At 47.8% G+C, this 14471-nt stretch overlaps 1 protein-coding gene across 3 annotated transcripts in view; it reads right to left on the bottom strand.

Annotated features, from left to right (window-relative positions):
• Window positions 1-14471, bottom strand: part of PTP4A3 (protein tyrosine phosphatase 4A3) — a 90505-nt gene that overhangs the window by 27445 nt on the left and 48589 nt on the right. Inside the window, exon 1 of one of the 3 annotated variants that reach the window (XM_066623348.1) lies at window positions 1247-1391. The exons of 1 other annotated variant lie outside the window; for it this stretch is intronic. The gene's annotated coding sequence lies outside the window, so the exon portion shown is untranslated. Of the gene's footprint in view, window position 1; window positions 319-1246; window positions 1392-14471 lie in introns of those variants that run through there. One more of the 3 variants, XM_066623351.1, reaches the window with a different exon arrangement.

The following is a 14471-nucleotide window of genomic DNA, read 5'->3' as shown; positions in this document are numbered from 1 at the left end:
CCTTTTCCGGCTTGAATTTCCCAAACACAAGGGTCATAACACGAGGATTGGGAGATTCCATTTCCGAAGAACCTGCAGGGCTCAAAGGGACACCCCCCCCAATTCATCACACGGACCCCATGCTGGTTTTGTGTCCCACGCAGACTGCACTAAGTCTCCCACTGTCAACTCTGCTTGTTGTGGAGCTGCTTCTCCCACTTTCTAAGAGGCATTTTCCCCTGCAGATCTCTTCCTCTTGTGTCAAAACAGAGGAGGCACTCCTGCAAACCGCCGTGCAGAAAGCCTGTTCGTGCGTGACTGCGCAAACAGCCAATGCAAGCCAGTGTGTGTGTGTGAGTAGGCGAGTAGACACACTCCTGTCCCAACAGCAACTCAGAGCACTGAAGCTTACAATGTGCCAAGAAACAGCCAGAGGCAAAACAGAAGCCTCACGTATCCGTCCGACAGAAGCGTTGGCTGTGCTGGGCAATCGTCACCAGCAATTTCCTCTTATTTTCAGCCTAGAAACTGCTGTGTTGAGACACACATCCGCTGACCAGCAACCCGCTGAATTGGAAGCTGGGTGGGATTGCTGCCAGCAGCAATGTGCATTTCCTTGGGCAGCGAGCTTCCGGCAGCGGGGGAGTGTGTGGAGGAGGACGAGATGCTCCAAGCCTCCCGCTGGCAGGCCACCCTGGGCAGCAGCTTGAAAGAGATGCTGTCTTGAAATTAAAACCGCCTTTTCCAACAAGCTAAAACTTTGGACCACAAAATGGCCCATGAAACACAGCAAAGGTTTGGCAGTGGGGTTGCTCAGCAGACCAAATCTTAAAGCCGGATCCAAAAGGTTCAACAAGGCTACCTACTTGCCCTGAAAAAGGTTTCTTCCTCAATAAGATAACCCTCCCTTCTTTTTTGTACATTGCTGGGAAGGAAGCTCCATAGCTTCCCCAAGGTGGATCATGCCAACAATGAGCTTCAATTAGGACATTTTTCTTGACCTATGAACCAAAAATCAGATGCCCTTTGTTGCATCCTCCAATAAATGGGGAGCAGGGTGTGGAATGGGAAGAAGGAAAACAAATAAACTTTGGAAGTACCTTGAGAAAGGCACCTCTTCTCCGTCCAGGGATGTCTTGCTGCACAATGTGCGAAGGGTTAATCCAAAGAAAAGGGTATGTTAAAAAGTTTTACTCAATCAGGCCCCCATCCTGCATAGGCCAAAGAGAACTTGGCCCACGGATCAGTTCCATGTGCACAGACTCACCTTCTTTGTGAAGAAAAAGACCCCCAGTACGGCAAAACACCTCTAGCAGCCAGATTTCCAGTAGCTCCTGCATCAAGTCCCCCTCCAAGAGGCTGCGAGCTAAGCTGCTGGTGTTATCTGCCTGACAGCTCTCGTTTTGCACTGCTTACCTTCGACAGGGTCACAGGCTGCTTAGCACCGCGTGGCCAGGGACTCAAAATAGAACATAAGCACATAAGTAAACTGAAAACAAGGAGGCAGCAAAGCACAGGGGTGGGGGAGTCTTTGCTTTCCAACTTCCCCTGCTCCTGGACTTAGGCTGCACAAAAACACTGTACTTCTGAAACTCTCTAAAAAAAGTTTCAAGTCAGCTGCACAAGGCTCTCTGGCCAAACAGGGCGACTTTGCATTCTAGTGGTTGTCCATGCAAAGCAGATGTTAAGCCTGCGTTGAGAGGCGACGGTGCTGGGAAGGGGTAGCCCTAACAAGAGTCCCTTCCACAGTTTTGCAACCTTGTGAAACCTTTTTTCCCTATGGTCAAGTCCATTAGCTGTTAAGTATAAGCTTTGTTCATCAGCTTGGTGACTGCGTCACTCAGTGACTTGGTGACTCACTTGGTGACTGCGTCACTCAGGGCCACAAACATAAGAACCTCATAAACAAGTCCTTATTTCCCCCACTGCTCCAAGCAGGACAGTATTAATTCAAGATCCCACAGTGCAAGGGTGGAAGTGACTTTCAGAACACACAAATGGGCACTCCAGCAGTCTCAGCACATCATCTTTTCTATTAGAAATAAACTCAGCATTCTAGTCCTTATTGCTGCAAAGTTCATTGCAAAAGTCTGGAGACACCAGTGGTGTAGCAACAGGGGGGGTGGCCTGCCCCAGGTGGTCAACACAGAAAGGGCTGCCGCTAAGTGTGAGTTTGCACACTCAGGAAGCAACTGGAACGCAAGTGTACTTATAAAGCTGAGCACAGGAGAAGGTCACATGTGGTGCCATGATGTTGCCACAGCCCTTGGTTACTCTGCTGGGAGACACAGACTTGTAGAGACTCAGAAGCTCGGCTGGGAGACGGCAGTGGGGAGAGGAGGGGATTCAGTGCTGCATTTCTCTGCAACCAGAAGTAGCAAAATTCTACATCGCTAATTGATACAGATTTGCTTAATTTGGTTAATACAGACAGAGAGCACATTCAACATTTTTAAGTGCAAAAAGCTGTTCACACACAGAGAGAACATGGACATTTGCTACACCAATGCCTTCGGAATTGTTTGTTTTTATCAGGAGTGCTAGAAACCAGCCTTCACAGTCCATATTAGCAACATTTATTGTTACTTTGGTAACTCTGGTGTTTTACACCAGGGAAAGGAACAGTACTATTAAAAAAAAAATACAAGCAGCTGCCACGACTGGTGTTCTACCTCCATCCTTTGCACTTAAACAGAGAAATGTCTACAGGAATCAGGCATCTTTCTTTGCCCCGCAGAGAGCAAAACTGCCATGTCCCATTTGGAAATATTCATTAATAAAAGTAGATGGCAAGTTTTGCACAGGGAGGATTTTCCTGGCGGCTACTCTGCATCCCAGGATAAATGCAAACAGTTCCCTGTTAAAGTTCTCAGTGGGCTGCTATTGCACCTGGTGCCAGGCTACTGCCCGACATTCCCCGTTCTGTGCAACTGGCTTCATCGTGAATAAGTCGTCACTTATTTTTTTAAGTGTTTGATTTTTATCCTGTTTTTAAGATGATATAGTATGTTTACGTGTTTGGTTACCTGCCTTGGGCACTCACTGCATGGGGAAAAGGCAGGGTACAAATGTATTTAAATGAACAAGGTGGCGTCAAAACCCACCGACATTCCCTGCAACCCCTGGCTGTGGGGCAAGGTCAATGAGATACACGTTCCCTCTCTGGGAGGAAGCAAGCGGGACAAGCAGCAAGTTCTAGTGTCCTCTTGGGAGATGGAGAGAGGCCTATTTATAGCCCTAAACCACATTACATGGGCCAGCCTGGATGCAGGAGAGGATGCAGCCGCCTGGCTGAAGTTGCTTTGAAAGGCATATCCTGTGTGAACTTCTCTGGCCGCTGGATAAACAGAAGAACACTCCTTCCTCACAAGGGACACCTGTCTTGCATCTGGCTGTTGTTTTCAAGACAACAGCCGTGGGGGGGGGGGCAGGCAAGAGTGGAGCTTGGAATCGACAACAGGAACAGCGAACAGTGATATCATCAGCAGTAGAGCCCAGGTGCTGTCTTGGAAACTCTGTTCAAAAGACCTTAGCTGTGAAGAAGCAACAGGCTCAACAGATGGGAAACTGAGAAATCAGCCTAGGGGTATGCGGACAGCACCACTCTCCCATATGTGCTGAATACCTGTGTTGACTGAGACAGCATGAGAGGCTATCACTGCTATCTACCCTTACCACTGGTTGAGAAACATTTGACACAGAATTTAAGCAGCAGATTCCTGCATCTTACTGCAGTTCCAGCCAAAAGGACAATTGTCCCTTCTCATAGAAGTTGGGCATTTTGTTCCCTGAGCAGCTACAGAATGCCCATAAGCATTCCAACATCATACCAGCTCAACCAACCAGTGTCAGGAGGCTTCACGGCCTGCAGCGTTACACCATGGGACTGGTGTAACACACCAGCAATGACGCCAGCTCGCCACCTGCCAGGCTATTATTCATCTGGCAGCTCTTTGCCCACATCGCAGAAGAAGTGAGTGTTAAATCCTTCTTAATGAAGGATCACAGGGAGATCAACTCTTAATCAACTTGATCCTGATTTTGAACATGTTGAAAGCTACTAAAGCACAAAAGGCTGCATGGCAGAGGTGTCTCTGCCATGATCACCCATCAATCAAGAGAACCTCACCCCAAACACAGGCAGAGCACTTAGGGCGGTCTAAATTATGTTGCTTCTTTTGACGACAGACAAGTGAGTGCTAATGAACCTAGAATGGTTCTGCAGCAGTCAAAGGAAGGGTGTGTGCACCAGGACTGTGCACGGAATGCACAAAGACCCTTGGGACACCAGATGTGTTCCATTACTACCCCTTCTGAAGCCATCTTCCAAGCAGTCAGTGCAACCTTTCCTCTGTAAAAGCAGAGGAATTCAAGGATGCTGCAGACTGAGTGGAGGTGGGGGAGACAAGATATGAGCCAAAGAAGCTGCTCAGATGTCATGAGAATGCGTCCCCCGCCCTAAATGACCCCTGTCAGGGAGACTGGCATTGGAGAGAGTTTGATGGCATGTTTTTGGGTGCACAAGCAACTCTCACAAAGTGTTGGACTGGCCTAGGGGACCTCCCCAACAACCTGCATGAACAGTGTGTGCCGCCTACAATAGAGCCTGAGTTTGCATACTGGGAGAACAGACCAGCAGCGACGGGCACAGAAGTAGCTTTCATGGAAGTGTCGTTGGCCTGTCCAGGCCTCCTTGCGGAGAAAGCTTACGGTTTCCACAGTTTGAAAACCATTCCAGGAAAGAAGTGGCCAGGGTCTGAAGAGGGCCAAAGCAACAAGGGGATGCTCCAAAAGAAGAGGTGGGAAGGGGAGTGGCAGCCAAAGAAGAGGACAGGTAGAGGAAAGACACATGGGACAAGGAATGGGAAGGGTGAAGGAGGCTGAAGCTGGAGTGAATTTCATGTCCAGCACAGCGTAATTAAGAACAGCGGCAACTGTCCTGTCTCATTTGCCGGGAGGCGCCAGATGTGGGTTCCAGAGATCGAGGGTGTCCTCTTAAACAGCATCTCAGCCAAAACAGCTGCTGCCAGCTGGAGGTCTGAGAAACATCACTTTTAATTAAGACAGCAGGCTGTGGAAGTCAACCGTGTGCTTTTCATCCCAAGGAACAACTCTTCCTGAAGCAGTCTGGAGAGGCAATGCAGAACTAAGTGAGGGTCTTTCCCATTCAGAAAGAGACACCAGGGTGTATTTGGGATGGGGGGGGATGAGGATCAAGGCTTCCACATTACAAAAGATGGGGCACTATTCTTACAGAACTGCAGCATCCCATTGAGTCACAGCAAAAATTCTCCCACTGCATTCCCATCTAGAGAACTCAAGAAGTCTTAGGAAACTCTTTAAAAATACAATGGCAAAAAATTAAATCCAACAAGCGGCAGAACACAGTACAACAGAACACCTTCCAACTAAACAGAGGGTACAGCAGAAGTCAGGAGAGCCCAGAAAAGGGCTGTTGAGAATGCCCAGGTCTTTGGTCTCTGGCAGGAGACTGGCAAAGAGGGGAACAAAGACCCATCAGGTGACAGGGAGGGGGAGGAAAAAGGTCTACCCTTCCCTGGGTAGTGGCCACTGTCGCTTTATAGGGTAGGGGCCACTATTGAGGGTTCTCTTGTGTGTGATCAGCACCCCAGCCTCAGAGGTTCAGCAGAACCCGCAAGAACGCCTCCATCCCAGATCTTAGAGGACGGTCGTCGGGAGCGAGGAAGTCCTCCAGGTGTCTTAGTCCCAAGTAGCAGGGCTTCAAAAATCATAACCAGCATTTCGAATCATGCCTAGAAACAAACTGGCAACCAATGCTGCTGAAAGGGGGGTCCAGGACCAAGTCTCAGTCCCAGCTCTAATGCTCCTTTGGTAGGGTGAATATTTGACTGAATGACTTGCCTGAGTAGTTGGCTTGCCCTCATAATGCCACAAGAGCCTTGCTGGGTCCAACAAATCCAGAACACTGCTTAAGTGACCAGACAGATGGTTCCAGTAAGACCCCAAGCAGGGCATGGAAGCAACAGTCTTCATTACTCCCTCACCCCCCAAAAAACACCCTCAAACCTGACACCTGGATACACAACTAAAACCCAAGGTATGTAAACCATTGAAAGCATGCCCCGGGAGCCTGAAATACTGACTGTTGTGCAATTTAGTGGACATCCTCTGAAACCGAGTGTTGGGAGAGTTAGGATAGACAAAAGAAAATATTTCTTTACCCAACGTGTAATTAGTCTGTGAAACTCCTTGCCACAAGAAGTGGTGATGGCATCTTGCCTAGTTGCCTTGAAGAGGAGATTGGACAAATTTCTGGAGGAAAAGTCCATCACAAGTTACAAGTCATGATAGGTATGTGCAAGCTCCTGATTTTAGAAGTAGGCTACCTTGGGATGCCAGATGAAGGGGAGGGCACCAGGATGTAGGTTGTGTCTTGCTGTCTTGTGTGCTCCCTGGGGCATTTGGTAGCCCACTGTGAGATACAGGAAGCTGGATTAGATGGACCTTTGGCCTGATCCGGTGGGGCTCTTCTTAATTTCACTTTCCGACTTCAGCTGGTCACCTTGAACACATCAGCAAGAGCCCTAATTTTAATTGACTTGGTTGATCATTCACACCAGTTGTCATCACCTTTTCCAAAACCTTTCAAGTTGCAGGACAAAAGTCAGAACAATAAAAACAAAGCAGGTTTAACTTGAGAATACTTTGGCCCCAGGGACCAGGGCTAGTCTGAACAGGGCTGAGAGGAGTCACTTGCCTGCCCCAAAACCCCTCTGATCAAAGGGCTGAAAAAGGAAGGCACTCAGCCTGGAAGAGCTGTAGGGATTGCCCCAGTTTTGCATATAAATGAACAGCAGCCAGGAGGAAAATACAGGAGCACAATTTGGTGCTTCACTGCCCAGGTGTGGGTGGCTAAGGGCCAAGGGCTGCAGGTATATGCAACCCAGCATCATAAGGGCCATCCTCCAGACCAGATCAAAGGCCTATTTAGTCAAGTAACTTGTTCAGGACAATAGCCAGCCAGTTGCCTCTTGGAAGGCTGAAAAACTCAGGCATGAAGGCAGTAGCCCTCTTCTGCTTCTTCTGTAGCATCCAGCAGTTAAAGTTAACTGCCTCCCAACATGGAGGCTCCACTTTCTCAAGGTGAAGAGACCACAGCTCAGTGGTAGATCACATACTTTGCAAGCAGAAGGTTCCAGATCCAGTCTTTTCTATTTGTAAAGGACCAGGCAGCAAATGATGGGAAAAAAGAACCCAACACACACCTTGGAGAGTCATTTCCAGTCAGAGTAGACAATATTGGCTTAAATTAGCCAGTGGTCTGACTCAGCACAAAACAACTTCACCCACAAACCCTTTTTAAAGCTACTGAGGCTGGTGGCCACCACCACACCTTGAGGCAGCAAATTCCATATTAATTACACATTGTGCAAAGAAGCAAAAAGGTCCATATAGTCTGGCTCAGTTGTTAGAGCTGCAGCCTTGTATGCCTGAAGATCTGAGGCTGCCAGTTCGAAACAACACACTGCAAAACTGATGAGCTGACCCTCGGTGGCAGAGAGGAGTTGCCATCCAGTGGAGCGTGGGAGGCGAAGGGCCAGAGAGAAGCCAGACTCCAGCTGGAACGAGGAGTTCTATGAAAGACTAGAACTACTCAATTGTTAAAATCCCTACGGGGGTTTAGAACAGCCTGCCTATGTAAACCGCCTTGGATTAAAGTCTGAGGAGAAATCTGACGACCAAAGAAAGACGGTATATAAATACCTGTATGTATGTATGTATGTATGTATGTATGTATGTATGTATGTATGTATGTATGTATGTATGTATGTATGTAAATAAATAAAGCAAGCAAGCAAGCAAGCAAGCAAGCAAGCTATGGTTTTCCCAGTAGTAATGCATGGCTGTGAGAGTTGGACCATAAGGAGGGCTGAGAGCCGAAGACGAGATGCTTTCGAATTATGGTGTTGAAGATGTTTGAGAGTCCCCTAGACTGCTAGGAGATCAAAATCCCCCAGAAAATCAACCCTGACTGTCCACTGGAAAGACAGATACTGACGCTGAAGCTTAAATACTTTGATCATCTCATGAGAAGGAAGGACTCTTTAGAAAAGACCCTGATGCTGGGAAAAATTGAAGACAAAAGGATGAGATGGTTAGATAGTGTCACTGAGGCAATAAAATGAAATTGGACAAACTCCAGAAGTTAGTGATAGACAGAGGCCTGGTGTGCTGTGGTCCATTTGATCGTGAAGAGTTGGACACGATTTAACGACTGAACAACGACAACTGAATGATGGCCAGCATACAGCAAGAGACCTGCATCCTGGTGCCCTCCCTTGCATCTGGCTTTCGGAGGTAGCCTATTTCTAAAATCAGGAGGCTGTACATACCCATCACAGCTTGCAACCTGTGATGGACGTTTCCTTCAGAAATTTGTCCAATCCCCTTTCAAAGGCATCTAGGCCAGATGCCATCACCACATCCTGCGGCAAGTTCGACAGACTAATTAAGTCAGGTAAAGAACACTGGCCACAGATGCCCTGAAAACATGACACAGTGTTGCTGGCATTAACTACAAGGTGAGGCTCAGCTCAGTTCCACACCAGGGACAGGATTAAGAGCTCTGGAGTCAAGAGGCACATCTGCTGCTTGGCTCTTTAAGTAAAGGAAGCCATCAGTTCTCTCTTGCTGGATCAGACCAGAGACCACCTAAGACCGTGGTCTAATCATGAGCAGAGGAGATGCACCACTTTCAAGTGCAAGCAGAGGGTTGCCACTGCTTCAATGCTTCTTCACATAAACACAACCAACACAACAGAGAGTCTAGCCCAGCTCATCACCTGCCATGCTAGTTTCCTATCTACAAAGAGATTTTTAAAAATCATCACCACAAAGGAGAGCAGTAAAAACAGAGTGGATTTATATTTCATTCCCACTGTTGTGGGTTGCTTTGAGTGCTTATTGAAGGAATACAGTATATACACTGCAAATAAATGAGACTACTGTACACCAGAACCTCAATCATAAGTAACAACGTGTGAGCAGACCAACACTGCCTAGCACACAGCAGCAACCAGCCACAATATAAAGCGTTGCAGCACACAACCCCCCCCCCCCAAGCCTGGCAACAAATACACAAGAACCAGCAATGAACAGAGAAGATGTTCAGGGTAAAAACATAAGACGATAAAAAGAGCTCCGCTGGATCAGGCCAAAGGCCCATCTAGTCCAGCTTCCTGTATCTCACAGTGGCCCAGCAAATGCCTCAGGGAGCACACAAGACAACCTGCATCCTGGTGCCCTCCCCTGCATCTGGCATTCTGAGGTAGCCCACTTCTAAAATCAGGACCTTGCATATGCCTACCAATGCTTGCAACTTGTGATGGACTTTTCCTCCAGAAATTTGTCTAATCCCTTCTTAAAGGCATCTAGGCAAGATGCCATCATCACTTCCTGTGGCAGTGAGTTCCACAGACAAATTACACACTGGGTACAGAAATATTTGTCTGTCCTAACCCAACACTCAATTTTAGTGGATACCCCCTGGTTCTGGTGTTAAGTGAGAGGGAAAAGGGCGTCTCTCTATCCACTCTGTCCATCTCCTGCATAATTTGGTATGTCTCAATCATGTCCCCCCTCAGATGCCTCTTTTCCAGACTGAAAGGGTCAAAGCCTTGAACAGAACGGGAAGCCTTTCTAGCATGGGTGTCACCTTTTGGCTTTCAGGACACACAACAACTTCCAGCCCACACCCTACGCAAATCTCAGCTGCTTACTTTTTTTTAAAGAGGGAAAGAAAGCAGCCTGTAAGATGTTGGCACCAGCAGGGGGATGTGGGTCATCTAGTTTATATGGGCAGCGGTGATAATTTGCAGGTCTGGACCATCCAAGGTTCCGGTATGCACAGAGCTTTTTTTATTTTCTCTTTGCAAAAGACCTCAGTCAGACACGAAACTCGGCCACTGCTGTTCTGTTTCGCTGCAAGTGTAATTTGCAGGACCCTCAAGTTGGCAGCGACTGCAGAAGAGGTAAGCAAGGCAGAGGAATGACCAAAGTGGGTGTCACTCAGAAAAAGCCTCCCTTTCAACTCTGCAACCACCGCTTCCTGGAGTGGCTAGTTTTGAACGAAGGCTGCGCTGAGCACAGCGGAGAGAGGCCAGCCCTCTGCCCGCCCCAGCTTCCCCAAACCAAGTGTTCTATGTATGGACACACATAATTGGGGAGTAGCAAGAACACGGAGGTCCTGGTCAGAAATGGGAAGGACTGCAGCACAGGGGAGAACATCTGTTGGACATGCACAAGGTTCCAGATTCATCTGAAACAGGCCATAATCTCTTGACCCAAAGCTCCATCTGCACAAAATGCACCACAAAAACATGATGATGATGAGGAGGAGGACTTGCCACACATGGTTTTTCTAAGGCTCATTGAAACACGTGAAATGGCCCAAACACTAAAACATGAATGCTGACTAGCAATGCACACAGGGCGACAGAAAATGCTTACAATATTCCCGTTTGTTCAGCAGAACCAAGATTTTTAGCAACTGGCTTGGTAGAAGGCACATTTCAGAGCCTGCCTGCACTGAAACTTCTAGGAAAGTTGGTGCTTGGGATCAAGCCAGCTTCAATTACAGGGTTTGTAAACTAGGCAATCCTGAATCTAACTCGGCATAAGTTTCGGAAGAAGTCATCCTGTTTCTATTATCCTTTGCATGATAACTTCCAGATCTGACTAGATACAGACCTTTTCTCCCCAGGTGCACACAACCCCACAACCCCTTGCAAAGCAAGATAGTCTGCATGGTGCTCCATGTGGTTGAGGAACTACTCAAGGATCGCTTCTTCAGCAAAGTCTTTCCTTGGTTTCTCAAGTCTAACCTTGGCATCTCTCCCTCTACCCTTGTCCCCACCCCGTAAATTCTGAATGGGTCTGTACTTTGGAGATTTGGTGGCAGGGTAGAGATTGTAAGCTTGTGCACCACCCCATGCATAGCACCAACAGTTTAGGGCAGAGATTTTCAACCTTTTTCATCTCACGGCACACTGGCAAGGCACTAGAATTTTCAAGGCACACCACCAGTTTTTTGACAATTGACAAGGCACAGTGTGCTGCCAATGGGGGGCTCACATCCCCCAATGGCCCTACTAATATAGGACCCTCTTCCAAATTCCCACGGCACACCTGGGGATCATTCGCGGCACACCAATGTGCCACGGCACAGTGGTTGAAAATGGCTGGTTTAGGGCAACCAAGAAAGTTGGACAAGGCTGAGGACTGATTTATCAGTGGCTGTTAGCCCTGATTAACAAATAGAACTATCATGATCAGAGGCACACTTCAGCAAATATCAGCAACTTCTTGTCTTTTATCCCCAGAATCTCTCTCCATCATGCCCTCTGCTTAATTTTCTAACATCTAGAATACCATGGTCTGAAGAACTAAGTTAAAGTATCTTTGGCATTTTTTAAACAGTTTTCATTTTTCACATTTTTAGACCACCCTTCCTCCAAGGAGCTCAGGGTAGCTGACATGATTTATTCCCTCTTTTTTATTCTCACAACAACCTTGTGAGGTAAGGCTGAGAGATAGTGACTGGTCCAAGGTTCCCCAGGAAGCTTCATGACTGAGACTTGAACCTGGATCTTACAGATCTAAGATTCACAGCATGCATGCTACCACCAAGTGATGGTTTCTCCATATGCAGTCATCATTAGACCATGCTTGCCTGCGAGAAAGCAGCACGGAGGTGAGACATATTGGGTAAAGCAGTAGAAGAGGACTGAGTAAGCAGTATGCAAAGAACATCCAGGAGGGCTTTCCCCCAGCAAGCACAAAGTTCAGGGCAACTCTGTACATGTGTGCAATTGTGTCTGTCCAGGTCAGGTTGAGTCAATCATAGGGGCAGGTGTCTTGTCAACGTTCTGGAACTGCAGCCCAACAGTCAAGACAAAATGTTGGGCTGGATGGGCTTGTACCCAACAAGACCATTCTAGCACACTACTGCAGGACTGTAGAAACAGGCTGAAGAAGGAGCCATTTACATGCACCCTTCAAGAAAGACAGCCCCAAATCAAAACAAGGTGGAATGCAATGAGGCGGGCTTGGCCAGAGCAGAACCTGCAAATTAAGCCAGTTTCTGTGTGACCCAGGTGAGCCAACCAAAGCCGAAACCAGAGTCCAGGTGCATAGAGGGGAGAGGCTGGGCATGTCTATCCATTCCTAGCCACACCCCAGGCAGAGGCAGGATTTTGCCAAACACCAAGGGTTACAGATCGCTCTCAAGCGATTACACTGTGAGTCACACAGAAGAGTATTTGCTCATCTCCCTGGAGTCTGGATCCCCCCTCCCGCAATGGCAACATTTTAATGTGCGCTTTGATGTCGTAACTGCCTCTCTCAGGTGCAGGAGAACTGATCTTCTCACTCCTACATCACAAGCTCCATCATACAAGTAGCATTTCGTTCTCCGAGTCCTTTCTCTGCCAACGTGCAAGGCTGAGCCAGCACAGGACATTTCAATACAAGCCCCACCTCAAGCACAGCCTAGAAGCAGAATCTTCCACTTCCTGAATGGTGCACTTGCTGTTCCCCTATGGCTCAATCCCAAGGTCAGTACGAAAGGCCTTCCCAGATAACCTGCTTTTCTCCCATGATGGAACTCAGGAGGTCTCCCACATGGCCAGATCTAGACCTGTTTAGCTTCCATGCAGTTGACACACCATGAGCCTTCAGCCAGTGCATTTACAAATGTTGCTATTGGCATAGCACCACTGTACATAATGTTCTACAGAGTTTAATAGTAAAGGCATAGGTCCTTGCTCCCAGAGAGCTTACAATCTAGAAAGAAACAGTGGGAAGTTGTACATAAGAACATAAGAACATAAGAACAGCCCCACTGGATCAGGCCATAGGCCCATCTAGTCCAGCTTCCTGTATCTCACAGCGGCCCCAGGGAGCCCCAGGGAGCACACCAGATAACAAGAGACCTCATCCTGGTGCTCTCCCCTACATCTGGCATTCTGACTTAACCCATTCCTAAAATCAGGAGGTTGCGCATACACATCATGGCTTGTACCCCATAATGGATTTTTCCTCCAGAAACTCGTCCAATCCCCTTTTAAAGGCATCTAGGCTAGACGCCAGCACCACATCCTGTGGCAAGGAGTTCCACAGACCGACCACGCGCTGAGTAAAGAAATATTTTCTTTTGTCTGTCCTAACCCGCCCAACACTCAATTTTAGTGGATGTCCCCTGGTTCTGGTATTATGTGAGAGTGTAAAGAGCATCTCCCTATCCACTCTGTCCATCCCCTGCATAATTTTGTATGTCTCAATCATGTCCCCCCTCAAGCGACTCTTTTCTAGGCTGAAGAGGCCCAAACGCCGTAGCCTTTCCTCATAAGGAAGGTGCCCCAGCCCCGTAATCATCTTAGTTGCTCTCTTTTGCACCTTTTCCATTTCCACTATGTCTTTTTTGAGATGCGGCGACCAGAACTGGACACAATACTCCAGGTGTGGCCTTACCATCGATTTGTACAACGGCATTATAATATTAGCTGTTTTGTTCTCAATACCCTTCCTAATGATCCCAAGCATAGAATTGGCCTTCTTCACTGCCGCCGCACATTGGGTCGACACTTTCATCGACCTGTCCACCACCACCCCAAGATCTCTCTCCTGATCTGTCACAGACAGCTCAGAACCCATCAGCCTATATCTAAAGTTTTGATTTTTTGCCCCAATGTGCATGACTTTACACTTACTGACATTGAAGCGCATCTGCCATTTTGCTGCCCATTCTGCCAGTCTGGAGAGATCCTTCTGGAGCTCCTCACAATCACTTCTGGTCTTTACCACTCGGAAAAGTTTGGTGTCGTCTGCAAACTTAGCCACTTCACTGCTCAACCCTGTCTCCAGGTCATTTATGAAGAGGTTGAAAAGCACCGGTCCCAGGACAGATCCTTGGGGCACACCGCTTTTCACCTCTCCCTATTGTGAAAATTGCCCATTGACACCCACTCTCTGCCTCCTGGCCTCCAACCAGTTCTCAATCCACGAGAGGACCTGTCCTCTAATTCCCTGACTGTGGAGTTTTTTCAGTAGCCTTTGGTGAGGGACCGTGTCAAACGCCTTCTGAAAGTCCAGATATATAATGTCCACGGGTTCTCCCACATCCACATGCCTGTTGACCTTTTCAAAGAATTCTATAAGGTTGGTGAGGCAAGACTTACCCTTACAGAAGCCATGCTGACTCTCCCTCAGCAAGGCCTGTTCGTCTATGTGTTTTGAGATCCTATCTTTGATGAGGCATTCCACCATCTTACCCGGTATGGATGTTAGGCTGACCGGCCTATAGTTTCCCGGGTCCCCCCTCTTTCCCTTTTTAAAAATAGGCGTGACATTTGCTATCCTCCAATCTTCTGGTACTGTGGCCGTTTTGAGGGACAAGTTGCATACCTTAGTCAAGAGATCTGCAACTTCATTCTTCAATTCCTTAATAACCC

This window comes from Tiliqua scincoides, chromosome 4 (genome assembly GCF_035046505.1).
Source record: "Tiliqua scincoides isolate rTilSci1 chromosome 4, rTilSci1.hap2, whole genome shotgun sequence".
Lineage (NCBI taxonomy): Eukaryota > Metazoa > Chordata > Lepidosauria > Squamata > Scincidae > Tiliqua > Tiliqua scincoides.
This window is presented reverse-complemented; position numbering and strand designations above follow the sequence as displayed.